The following is a 10,620-nucleotide window of genomic DNA, read 5'->3' on the forward strand; positions in this document are numbered from 1 at the left end:
GTCACACATCACGTGTTCACCGTCCCAGACCTGTGCCAAACCAAATGTGTTTAGATGTGATCCCTGCAGAGTGGAGCTTCCTCTGCCCTGCCTGTCACACATCAGAGGATCATCCTCGACGAGGTCACAAGTTGCCCCCCTGCGCTTTGAAGCTTTTGAAGATCTACCGAAGGCTAAAATGATGCTCGGAGTTAGATATGGTAGACCCTTTTTTTGGAGAGAGTAACCCCACAAGACAGGACTTCAAAGAGATGTCAAGGGAAGGACAGGCAAGGTTTGTACTGCTGCTTTAAAAGGAAAGAATAAACAGACTTTTGTACACATGTTGTGATCTGTCCTCAATATCTGACAGACTGAATGTATGACCCATTCTAGTTTTCCTGTGACATCGCCCTCCACATTCAGAAAGTAGTTAGGAGAGCAAATGAGAGCTGACGATCGGTTTTCCCGGAATTGGCTGTCAATGTAAGCCTGCGGCTAATGTGGGCTGTCAGTCTGCACCGCCTGCAGCCCTTCACCGCTAACATGCTGCTCATCTGTGATCCCACATTATATAAAATCTGACATTTCACTTAAAAGCTGTTTTTGTGTATAAAATATAATTTGAAATTATTACTTTTTATTTCAAAACGTGTCAAAAAATAAATAAAATGTCAGAAAAAAATGAAAATAAAAAACCCTTCATATTAAAAATTATATCTGCACAATTAATTTATTTTTATGCAGTCTATATAAGATAACCATACAGTGACATTCAAAACAACGAAAAACAAAATCTTTTCCTGTTCTATGTAATCCATTTAATATAACCAAGTTGTCCAGACATGTTTAAGTGCTGTCACTACATCCTTCAGCAGTATGCCAGCAGCTCCCCAATGAATACTTAAAACTCTGACATCCATGTACTTTTGTAACAGTCTTTTTATATAATTTTTTAAAACTGATTTATATTCAAACAGTGCTTCAAGTCAGACTGCTATTCACATGCTCCTCATTGTAGTGTGTGCTTTGTTTTCTAAACTTCAGCTTTCCTTTTACCTCTTAACCCCTTTTGTTGCAGAAAATATATTTATTAGTAGTTACTTTTTAAAAAATATGACGTGTGCTTCCAGTCAATTAAAATGTAATTCAAATGCATCAAAAATGGCAACTAATTAGTCAACAAGTTAATTAGGTTAATATGTACATGCATTGCTGCTGTGACTGCATCTCATAAGCTTGAAGAGAAAAAACACATTTTTAATTTCTATTAACCAAATGTGAATTAAATTATTTCTGGTCTAAGCTCTTTCCAGAAGAAGTCAGGTGAGGTTGGTCTGTGACTTGCAGTGATATTCACAGCAGCCGGATGGTTTTATTCCTGACTGTGGGTAATAAAGTTTAATGATTTTTGTGATTTAACTGGAATACATCATATATGTGATGTGCCATTTAAAACTGGTGAAGAATTTAGTTTATAAATGTAGCTCTTAACTACATTAAGAATGGAAATTGAACTATTAAATTTGCTTTTATCTTAATAAATATATCTGAAACATTTGCAAAATATCAGTTCTAAAATCTCACACAAAATCAGCATTCAAGTCCTGAAAACTTCAAACGACCGTCGATCCTCGGCTAACGGTGTGTTTTCAGCCCTGCTGTTCCTTTCCAATCTGTCGTAACCCTGTTACTTAAATCATTCTGCAAAGCTGCTTTTCCCTTTTTGTCACCTAGATTAGATTTGTGAAACAGCTGGTGTCATAATTTTCCAGACAGTTACTCTGCCAAATTATTTCTTCTTGTTTTCCACCCTTAATTTTAACCTCAGGTGGGTTCTCTTTTTGGACATCTGTTCACTCATTTTGCGTCAAAGTCCTGCATATCAAAGAGACTTGAGCTTATTAAAGGTAAAAAAATGTTGGAAACTGATGCCAACTCTGATGTAGCTCAGCACTAATTTTTTACACTAATATTAATGTATTCTGTCCAACTTCCTAATGGTCTGAAAAGTATTAAACTTTCGGACTCCGGCGATGCAGCAATAAGCTGATTCCTTACAACAGAGATGACATCCTACATGGTTTATGTATGGAGTGTGGAGACACTGTATTTAACAGAGAAATAGAGAATAATGGTGCCGTTAAGTGATCTAACTGACTTTTTATCATTTTCTTGTGGAGGCAGTGCCTTGCCTGTCTGTTTATTCTGTTGTTGTAACAGTTCAGGGATGTGAATACTGTAAAGAGCTCCTGTTTGTCCACCCATTCCAGTGACATTCAGTCTTCCAAAAATATGTAAATAACTGTATTCCTCTTCTGAAACAGCTATGCATTTATTTGTTATAACTGGAAAAAGAAATGGCTGATAAGACTGCAACTAAAGTCCTCCAGTCAGCCGTTATGGATGGATCCAGCTGCTCCTTTCACTAAAACAAACACATAGCTCATTAAGTGTGGGAGCTGGTCGCAGGTTGAGGATTTGACCATTTCGAGTCATTTGCATTATCTTGGTATTTATTAAGCGAAAGCAGATGGCCAGACCTTTCTTTGGGCTTCTCATGCCAGAGTCAGTGAGTTATATTTTGTAGAAAGACGACCAGCTGCTGATGAACTGTGGTTCCACGGACAGCAGAGGAATTTTGTTTATAGATCAAAAGTAATCAGTCAACACTGCTTCTGGATGTACCTGAAAGCTTTTCTTATCCGATTATTTAAAGTTAATATCTTCTGTTATTATGGGGATAATTTAAATTTACATGGATTTATAATAGTTGCTTTTGAATAATGAGCTTGGAATAATTTAATAATGTTTTTTTTTTTTTTTTGCCATGAGTGTTTTAAAGTCTATTTATTGAGACCTTCTGCCAACAGTGACTGCAATCTGTCACTATTTTCACAAGAATTATTCACATAATTTAGAGATAGTGTGTTCATTGAACTATTTTAAATGAAAATGTTTTTGTGAGTTTCCATACAAACAAAATCAGTTGTCTTAGCCATCACACATTTAAAATAATTAGTTTCTTCCAAGAGTTTGAATAAATTAAAATGTCTCTGAGTAAAAACATAAAATAAAAAGCAAGCCGCCCCCTTTTTTCCTAATGCCATCCCACTCAGCAGCAGCAATTAAGATTAATATATAAACAGGAACACATGCTGCCTAGGATTTTAACCTCACTAGCCATCAAAAACACAGAAAAAATGTGTTCCAGTCCAGAAAAGCAATGTGTTCCAGTAATATAAATGTTTTCAAAAATACATGTTAAAAGCAGCGACAGAACTCAATGTTCTTGGTTCAGATAACATGACCAAACAAGCAGTTTTTAATCTCTGTGTCTACTTTAAAGCAATAAAAATATAATTACTGTAAGTTTAACTCCATCTTGGCAAAAGAGTCAGCTGTGATCTTTATTATAGATTGCACTTGTTCTGCTCTCTCATTCCTGAAGATCCTTTAACCTCGCCTTATTATCTCACTTTCATCAGAGTCTGGCTGATGGCTTCTCACTGACCTTTATCTTTAGCAACACTCTGACTCTCACTAGTGCTTAAATCTTGGCACCAACTTTCAACTTGAGAGCTCTTCCCTGTCAGAGCGGTCAGTGTTTGGCTCCCTGGCTGTAAAACTGCAGTGAGTGTGGGTGGGACTTCCCTGACAGCAGCAGTCACTGCAGCGTCTGTTCAGATCTTCAGCTGGGGTTAGATAAGGAAAGCAATCACAACGGTCGCCTAACACTTCTCAGTCCGATGCTGGACCTTGCTTTTTTCAGTTTATTTAAGTTCAGGAAGGGTTTCATTTCAACAGCATCAAATAATTATAAATTTATAGTATTTACTTAACAGATTAGATCTAAAGATATCAAATCCAATAGAAAATTAGTTTTCTAGTTTAAGGTTCATTTGCCAAAAGTGTTTTATTAGGCAGTATTCATAGAGATAGAGATAAAAACCCACGGGTTTTTAACTCAAACTCAAATTAATCCAGAAAAGCATTATCAAGGATTTTAGGTTTATAATTTAGTATAATATTCAGATAAAATAATTTCAGTGTCTTTCTTACTCTTTTCTCGCTGTTTGTTCTTGTGCTGAGTTTGTTGTATGGTTGCTGTAAAAAGTGTTTCAGCACATAAGACATTAGTACTGTTAAGTTATTTTGAGATTTTTGTACTCATAACATCTTTTGCAAGAGTGCAGAAAGATGCTGAAGATAACATTTTCACCATTATTTAAGATTAATGATGGTGAAATCATTTATCTTAAAGACCTGTAAGGACTTGGGAAACAGGAACCAGAGTGTTTAATCTGCAGCAACATAAAGAGTAGCTCCCCTAAATTGCGTTGAAATGGACTCTGAAGTTGAGGGCCATCGACAGGTGAAGTTATTAACCTCAGTGCAAAAACACCTATCAGGACCAAAGGACCTGCAAGGGGGCCAGGTCTCTGGTTTTTAGTGGCTCATGTAACTAAAGGTTTCCTCAGGAGGGAGAGTGAACCAGCTTCATGTTTCCTGTGCTAATAGGTCATTGCCAGAGGTTTAACCGCAACTTGGTGAAAACCTTTAAGCTATCAGAAAACTAAATGTATCACAGCCAGTCACAGGGAGGGTTCTACCGGTGCCTTTTAGCCAACATTGGATCAGAGCCGGAAAATGAAGTCTTTGCAAACTGTCGATATTGTGAATTATCACAGTAAAAAGTTTGTTCTAGCTGAAGTAATTCTGATTTATCACAATAACCCAATCTTTTATGCACTTCACAGTTTGCATTACAGTTTGCTTTTCCACAATAAACACAAAATTGAGGTTGAAAGGACAGTAATCACAAGCAAGGTTGTGGAAACATAATGGTATGAAACATGGCTCCCTGTAGGAATGAGAGCCTGCTTGGACTAAATCTAAAGTCCAACAAAGTCGTTCAAGGTAATCTGGACAAGAGGGAGCGTTTGTGGTTAAACGGTGACATGAGGGTGCGTCACTAAGGTAAGGCATTCATAGAGAAGGAGGACCTTAGAGTTTTTGTATCGCCACTAACAAGGTTGGTCAGAGTCTCAGGTTTTAGCTCCTGCCACCACATTTTTTTGTTACAAATATTATCAAAGTTGCATTTTTTACCTAGCTAATCTGCACCCACAGATTAATTTTTTTTTTTTTTTTTTTTTTCAAAATTTGTGAAAAAAGTAACTAAAAAGCTAAGTAAAAATTGGGCTTCAGAAGATTGCAAGAAAGTCTAAGCACACAGAAAGAGATAATAAAGTAATCCAGGATGTTTTAAAATGTGCAATTTTCTGACTGTAGAACTATTTTGTTTTATCTGAAAAAAGGGATAATTTCTCACAGATTTTCTGTGGTATTCACAAATACCACAAACATAATTCAGACCACCTTAGTAACTCAATCTAAACAAAATCTGTCTAGTTTGATTATGTGGAGAAATCAGCTCTACTATTAATGATGCAGCAGGACCAGGAAAAACTTGCTTAAATATATTAAATATTGATCCTGCCATTTTTTTCTCAAAATAAAAATTATTTTTACCTTTTTTTTAAACTCTTTTGCTGGTTTGGCTGAAAAGGTTGAGCATCAGATACAAATGCATTTAGAATGTTGCATAACAATGCAACTTAAAGTATCAGAGGAATATGTACAAAAAATAAATTTTACCTGGAAGGCTTTACCTTGCAATACAGGACTAAGTGTGTTGTTAAGGCCGAGAAGCATAATTAATTCAGGACACTGAGTCACTGCGTAGTTAGTTCCTTCCTGGTTGGCATCTGCTTGGCAGCTAAACTATATTAAAGTAGTGCTTAGAGGGAACATTTTAAAAGGAGGTTATAAGATTTACCTGAAGTAGAAATGTCTTTTGACGTTAGTGAGAAAAATCCAGATTATTTGGTCCTGGAGGGTGAAGCTACCAGCTAGGCTAAGAAGGATCAAAACCAAAGCAGACTGCATTGTCTTAGAAGTCCAAACTCAAAAATGTTACAGCAGTTCATATAAACTTTTTTATGAACTATTTATTAATCATATGCAAATAAATCAGCGATTATTTGTGTAGTAAATTAGTGAACAGATGCTGCACCATCAGGTGCAGGATCAGTGCACCTGTACCTGTACTGTTTATAAGTACAGGTTATGTTACTTATAAACCTGTAACAGAACACAACTGCAGAAATCCTGAACTATGCCTTTAAGGCAGCCTGAAGTGACCCACTTCAGATTTTTTTTTGCCACTATGCGACCTGTATGTGGACTTTTCATGGCAACTTGAACAATACAGATCTATACCTGATCTTCTGTACAGCCAAGTCACGTTCATCTGACCTGTACGTCCTTTATAATGTCCTTTATAATCAACAAATGTCACTATTCTGTTTTCTGTGGGAAGAAAAACAACAATCCAGGCAGATGATAATGCAGAGAGCAATCAATGGAGGGAAAGCAAGGTTTCTGATTTAATTAATATTTTGGGTGATTGTTCTATTCAGGTCATACTTTCGCAAAAACTGACCATTTTCGCGACATTGTGTCCTCTACTGCGTATGCAGAACACTTTTAGGTTGTTTTTAGTTCACAAAAGAGATCATATACAAGTCACATATATTAGGAAATGTGAACAACCACATACACAAAAAAAATCTCATTTAAAAAAAAATTCTAAAAGTGAGCATTAAAGCTTGCAGTGTGAACGTAGCTTAAATCCAATCTTAAACCTGTATGTCACCCATACAGTAAATCCATATGCATGTCTGCACCATGTCAAATTTAGTAAACTATATGCTTTCTGCCTCAACAAGTTGGCACTAGTTTAATCAAGAGCTTTTGAACATTTGCAAACTCTACTTAAGACATAAATCACTAAGTCAGAATCCTCATTTAAACTCAAACACTCAAGAACATCAAGAGAGTGAATACAGATCAGCTCCATATGGCAGATTACACATTGTGGCCAAAAAGGCTCTTTAACGTCATTGATTTAGTCTTCCCTCATTTACGGAGCCACTCCTGCTTCAGCATTTTGCCTGCAGGCAGGGCTGAAAACAAATCCTAAAGGAAAGTTTTATATTCTTCAAGCTCAGAAACGCAGACATCCAAAAAACTTTGTCGCTGTTCATTTCAAAGCTGCAGCTCTTCTGTTCTTTCAGATATTTTTCAGGAGGTTTTCCATTTTAACAAGTTCTTACTTGAGCCTCGGCTCACCGATGAGATGCACATTCTTAACAGGGATGGCTTTTGCCTTGAAGCAGCAGAATCAAGGACTCTGATTCTGCAGACTTTGAGATGCTGGTGGGCATATACAGGCAGCAGAAAGGCCCCGATCTATTAGCACTGATTTAAAATGCAGTCAAATGACACATCATAATTGTACTTTGAGATGTTTCCGAAACCTGACTTCCTGGAGAGTAATGATCTATTTCTAAGAATTCACAGTTAATGACATGCCTTAGGCTGCTCATTCAAAGACATCAGTTAGTAAGAGATCTGAATAACGAACTTTGCAAGCTGTCAAAGGACTGAATAAGATATTAACCAGGAAGGAGAGCGATGAAAAGGGCTGCATTTGATGTTCAGGAGATCAATTCATATGAAAGAAGCCTTGAGGTCAAACCTTGTTCTTTACAGGCACAACACTGGATTGTTTTTGTCTAAAATGTATCCAAGCGATTTGCTGTTTAGCCAAACTTGAGTATTCGCCGTTCTGAGGTCTCTCTAACCGAGGCTGTCACCAGCAGGCAGAGCCCCATCCATCTCTGACAGGCTGTTGCTAAACTGCCATAAATATCTGCCCCTCACAATGTGCCAATTATTTCTGCAGTGTCAGAAGATCTGCATGGCTCAAAGCAAGCATTTGTTGCTTTAGTCTTTTCACTTTCTGCACCATTTCATGCCTCACACCCGAGATTTGGAGTACTTCATCATAAACAGTGCTTTCAGCTGCAGCTTTATGCATTTATTGAAGCAAACTTCTCAACTCCAACATAAACTTTGTTTTACTTTGCAGTACCACTATTTTGTTATATCAACTTTAGACTTAATTATGCTTTGTCATGTTTTCAGTTTGTTCCTAATATTTGAAAGTTTTGGTAAAACTTGAGTTTTTTGCAAAGCAAAAGGTTAAATATCTATATAAACAGGAGAAGTGGCAGAGCAATCATCAAACGTCTGAAGACAGTTTTTCACTTTAGTCAAGCCAGTACAGGTTTATTAATCAATGTATGACCTTTAAATACTCCAGCAGGGATGAGGAGTAATAAACCTCTAGTGAAGTAGAAAATAAGGACACTGTGGAACATTAAGAGAGCTCCGCTTAGCGTGATGAAGTTATTTCAATTTTTTTTGCATGACAGATCATTTTCAGCTGATATTAGGTTAATTTAAAGCATCACTTTGTCTGAGCCTGTTTGTAACTTTTGTGATTGAGGATGGGGCTAAATGCATGGAGTCAGACATTTCACATAAATTAAAGGTTGGCGCATCTCTTAATTTTTTGTCTTCAATCTAAATTATAGGTCTATCATTTGAGAGCATTGGAAAGTTGTTTTTTAAAGGTTTTTTTCTAGCAGTAGTGGCCTTTATTTGCAGTAGATTAGACAGGAAATGGGCAGAGAGAGAACAGGGGAAGACATGCAGCAGACGGATGCTTCTAGGACTAATAGCCTCAATATGAGGCGGCCGCTCTTCCTCTACACCGGCCCATCAGTGGAAAGAAGTTTAATCTATCAGTTATTTACCATTAAACTGTTTCCAAGTGATTGCTTTGGGGAAAAGAAATATTTCTCCACAACCAATAATGTACCAATATTGTAATATTTTTGTTGCCAATATCAGTGTAGCAGGCAAACCAACAGCTATTTAGACGGTTCACCAATGATAAGAAGCTGAATAAACTAAACATAATGAACCAGTGCTCAGTTCTTCTTCTTTAATCTGTATTTTGTCTGAAAAAGTAAACAAAAAAAGCATTCACATTCACACAGCGTTTATAACCAAAGCTTATTTACATCCATTTGTGCTCTCCTGTTTCTTTTTGCTCACAGAAACTGAACCTTTATGTGGAAGATTTCCCAAAACAGCTGCTCTCATTCCCGTACTTTAACTAAATCTCAACATTTGATGGAAAAGTTATGGATTAAGACTTAGATTTGCAATCAACGCCATCAGTTTGGTATTCATCTTTAATGAAAGTTTGATGCATTACATTTTGTGGCTTTGGGCTTGTGTTCCCAGTGGACCTTCCATACCTGCCATATGGCAGCATGTTCCCACTAAGACGCATCCATAATGGGGCTATCAAGAAGCAGTACTGATTAGTTTTTTCTATTTAGACTCACATATTAGACTTTTTTGCATAATTCTCAGAAACAACCACCCAGCGATCCGCTCCATGCCTCCCTCTGTTCCATGAAGCTAGCTTTATTTGTAAAAGATCAGGTTTTTGCAGAACCTGGATGGTTTTTCTGGTGATTTATACTGAACCAGAATCCGTTAAAGGAGCAGATTGTCTTTGCAGCTTTATGATGAAACTGTTTTCTGTAATTTAATAGTTTAATAGCTCATTAAATAAACATGCTTGTGGGGTACCACATTAACACTGCAAGCCTATGTAGCTTTTATTAGCAGTTAATTAGTATGGCTATCTGTTTAGGTAACCAGCCTGCAGCCAGTGTCTAGAGATACTTTTAAAAACAGCATTACCTTAAGACTGCTGGGTGTTGCTCCCTTAGTTTAAATGAATGTTTTGAAACGGGAGATATTACCAAACAGCTAAAATTACTTTTATAAGAATAGTGGGAGCTCTCTACTTCTCTATTTGTCATACTGCTGGAGAAACTCTGCTCCCTCAGGCATTTCTTGGGCATTATAACAAAAGGCCACAGAAACATTGATATAATTCTAGTGGTTTTGGACTATGCCATGTGAAAATACACTGGATCCACAGAACTGACCCACAGTGAGCTCTGACCTGCACTTGATTAGCTTACGTTACGTGTCTGAGACACTGTAAAGGCTAATTACTGAGGTTAATTAGTTTCCAGTCTTTATAAATCAAACATTTTTGTTGGACCCATTGCTGAAGAAATTTCAACATCCTTTTGAAGAACATGAAACATTTGTTTTTGTTTTGATCATCTTCTTTTCATCTGTTTTAATTGGTTAGAGAAGACATTTTGACAACAGTCAACAGTGTTTGACTGCTCTATAATCCAAAACAGTTTACATACTTCATCCATCCATCCATCCATTTTCTGAACACCCTTGTCCCTCAGTGGGGTCGGGGAGTTTACATACTTTGTATATATATATATATATATATATATATAATTCCCTTCTCACACTCCGGGGGTGGTCTCTTTCATCCTCTGAGCTCGGGTCCTCTACCAGAGGCCTGGGAGCTTCAGGTTCTCCTCCAGTATCTTGGCTGTGCCTAGAACTGCACATTTCTGGACTGAGATGTCTGATGTTGTTCCTGGGATCTGTTGTAGCCACTGCTCCAGTTTGGGGGTGGGCCTTCTCCAGTTCCTCTCTGAGGCCCTGGTATTTCTCCAGTTTCTCCTTTTTCCTGATGTTGTGGTCACTTGGTATTGCTACATCCACCACAACGGCTTTCCTCTGTTCTTTATCCACCACCACAATGTCCGGTTG

At 37.3% G+C, this 10,620-nt stretch overlaps 1 protein-coding gene and 1 long non-coding RNA gene across 4 annotated transcripts in view; both read left to right on the forward strand.

The window, feature by feature from the left end:
* The window catches only part of fstl5 (follistatin-like 5), a 193,977-nt gene that overhangs the window by 152,750 nt on the left and 30,607 nt on the right, over positions 1 to 10,620 (forward strand). The gene's annotated exons all lie outside the window — the stretch shown is intronic.
* LOC106947879 (uncharacterized) lies at positions 1,043 to 9,475 on the forward strand. Its single transcript, XR_001425056.1, has 3 exons — positions 1,043 to 1,053; positions 1,299 to 1,300; positions 8,526 to 9,475. It is a non-coding gene; the product is annotated as an uncharacterized LOC106947879 (long non-coding RNA).

The sequence above is a fragment of the Poecilia latipinna genome, unplaced genomic scaffold, assembly GCF_001443285.1.
Source record: "Poecilia latipinna isolate Pla-1442-1.1 unplaced genomic scaffold, P_latipinna-1.0 Scaffold259, whole genome shotgun sequence".
Classification (NCBI taxonomy): Eukaryota; Metazoa; Chordata; class Actinopteri; order Cyprinodontiformes; family Poeciliidae; genus Poecilia; species Poecilia latipinna.